The sequence below is a fragment of the Octodon degus genome, unplaced genomic scaffold (genome assembly GCF_000260255.1).
Source record: "Octodon degus isolate 3935 unplaced genomic scaffold, OctDeg1.0 scaffold00218, whole genome shotgun sequence".
Taxonomy (NCBI): Eukaryota; Metazoa; Chordata; class Mammalia; order Rodentia; family Octodontidae; genus Octodon; species Octodon degus.
This window is the reverse complement of record NW_004524794.1, coordinates 1,858,770-1,861,679: the sequence shown is the minus strand read 5'-3', so window position 1 is coordinate 1,861,679 and position 2,910 is coordinate 1,858,770. Positions and strand designations below refer to the sequence as shown.

At 43.4% G+C, this 2,910-nt stretch overlaps 1 pseudogene; it reads left to right on the top strand.

The window, feature by feature from the left end:
* Window positions 1-1,275: 1,275 nt before the first annotated feature.
* LOC101577948 lies at window positions 1,276-2,465 on the top strand (annotated as a pseudogene).
* The last annotated feature ends 445 nt before the right edge of the window (window positions 2,466-2,910 follow it).

The window sequence follows — 2,910 nt, the reverse complement described above, 5'->3', positions numbered from 1 at the left end:
ATGAGGAAATAGGGTCAGGCTCAGTCAAAACGGAGACAGTCGCTCTTCTTTCAAGGAGAGCTGCTCAGGTGGTCCTCCACACAAATTCAGAGATGAGAAGAAGAATGGTGGCAGAGACTGAGGAATGGAAAGGATGGAGAGTTGTTGATGGCTGCAAACACTTTGTGCAGGATGACACAAAACTTTTGAAAGCAGATAGTGGTAATGGCTGCACAATGTTGTGAAAGCACTTCATGCCCAGTGAATCGCACACTTAACAATGGCTACAAGGCTCATTTTTATGTCTATTTTTCCACAGTTTTTTAAAGTAAAAAAAAAAAATGTCATTGAAACGTCAAAGTCTAGATATAGCAAGTTGTTCAGGGTCAATATTTTGATGATAGCCTTACATTTATTCTCCACTTGTGATTTTGAGTGCCTGGTCTATTTCTAGCCACCAACATTTCGCCATGGCTGCACATCTGCAGATTTAAGGGTGTTGTGGTCCATCTTCAGAACTGAAAATCATCTGCAGCTACCAGGTATATTGCAAGATAACAACTCTGTCTTAAAACTGTCTTCCACCGGAGAGCTGTCTGCCCAAGATCAAATCTCTTTTGCTCAGAGAAGCTTCATCCAATGAGCAGCTGGGGGAGGAGTGCATGAGCTACCCACCTCACCCACCTCACCTGATGTGACATAATTTGAAGGTGCAGCCTTTCTGCTCCAAGTAGGGTGAGTCTTTGTTGAAACTGTGATGCTGCCACTCCCCCACTGCTCCTTCTTGTTTCATTTTCTGCCCTTCTATAGATATGTGGTATAGCATACATCACCAAATTTCACATGTCAGTTTCCATCCCAGAGTAAGTTTGTTTGTTTGCTTTTAGTGCATTTGGTTGTTGCAGTTTTCCACTACATAGCTTGGAGTCATGGTGATCCTCCTGCTTTCAGCCTTCCCAGTGCTAGGATTACAGGTGTGTGACACTAGTGAACTCGGTAGCTGACTCATCCCTCCTGGGGGGAGGGGTGCTCGTGGGGAGGGGGTTGTGGTACAGCCTGTGGTGCTAGGAATCGAACTGTGGTCCCTGTGTTTGACTGCGCTTGCCTAAGCAGGTGCTTAAATCTGCTGAACTATCTTGCTGGCCCCTAGAGTAAGTACTGAGGAAAAGAGAGAATCCAGGAACTTTCCAGAATGCGCTGAGAGGTGGAGGAGTGGTGGCTGTTGGACCTGCACACAGCTACCCACTCCTTCCTGTCTACCCAACCGCAGCCTAGCCTGCTCACCACCTGTAGAAAATGGTTAAGGAAACGACTTATTATGATGTTTTGGGGGTCAAACCCAATGCTAACCAAGAAGAACTAAAAAAGACTTATAGGAAAATGGCTTTGAAGTACTATCCTGATGAGAATCCAAATGAAGGTGAAAAGTTTAAACAGATTTCTCAAGTTTATGAAGTTCTCTCTGATGCCAAGAAAAGGGAATTGTATGACAAAGGAGGAGAACAGGCAATTAAGGAGGTTAGAGCAGGCAGAGGTTTTGGATCCCCCATGAATATCTTTGATAAGTTTTTTGGAGGAGGAGGAAGGATGAAGAGAGAAAGGAGAGGTAAAAATGTGGTGCATCACCTCTCAGTTACCTTAGAAGATTTATATAATGGTGCCACAAGAAAATTGGCCCTGCAAAAGAATGTGATTTGTGACAAATATGAAGGCCAAGGTGGTAAGAAAGGAGCTGTGGAGTGCTGTCCCAACTGCCGAGGTACTAGAATGCAAATAAGAATTCATCAGATGGGACCTGGAATGGTTCGGCAAATTCAGTCTGTGTGCATGGAGTGCCAGGGCCATGGAGAATGTATCAGACCTAAGAACAGATGTAAGAACTGCAATGGAAGGAAGATAGAGAAAAGAAGATTCTAGAAGTTCATATTGACAAAGGCATGAAAGATGGCTGGAAGATAACATTCCATGGTGAAGGAGACCAAGAACCAGGGCTGGAGCCAGGAGATATTATCATTGTGTTACAACAGAAGGACCATGCTGCTTTTGCTTGATGAGGAGAAGATCTTTTCATGTGTATGGATGTACAGCCAGTTGAAGCACTGTGTGGCTTCCAAAAGCCAACATCCACTCTTGATAACCATATGATAGTCATCACCTCTCATCCAGGTCAGATTGTCAAGCATGGAGACATCAGGTGTGTGCTAAATGAAGGCAGGCCAATTTATCATAGACCATATGAAAAGGGTCATCTAATCATTGAATTTAAGGTAAACTTTCCTGAAAATGGCTTTCTCTCTCCTGATAAACTCTCATTGCTGGAAAAACTCTTACCTGAGAGGAAGGAAGTAGAAGAGACCAATGAAATGGATCAGGCAGAACTGGTGGACTTTGATCCAAATCAGGAAAGATGGTGCCATTATAATGGAGAAGCCTATGAGGATGACGAACATCATCCCGGAGGTGGTGTTCAGTGTCAGATCTCTTAATGGGGCCAGTGAATGATGCTCACTGCTGGCATGTAGTGTGCAGTAGCAAGTGCGTGAAGGACTAAAATCATCATATACTCACTACTTGCTATTGTTTTTGTTTCAATATTCAATTATGGTGGTGTTTTAAAAGTTAAATGAAGAATAAATACAAATATAAAAGCTCTGACTTTGCCCTGTATGTAAGATGACTACAGTGTGCAAGAGGAAGTTTCATGCCTATAGAAAGTCCCTAAACCCTGGTGTCTGTGAGGCCAGGCCTTGTAATTGATTTCAGTTGTATACATGGACAAGCTTAGACTGACATGCTAGATAATATGTGTTGATTTCAGTGTATGACCGTTCTTTGTTAAACTATGGATTAAAACTGTGTTTAGGGGCTGGTGAGATGGCTCAGTGGTCTAGAGCACCTACTTGGAACAAGCTTGGCAAAGCACAGGGACCA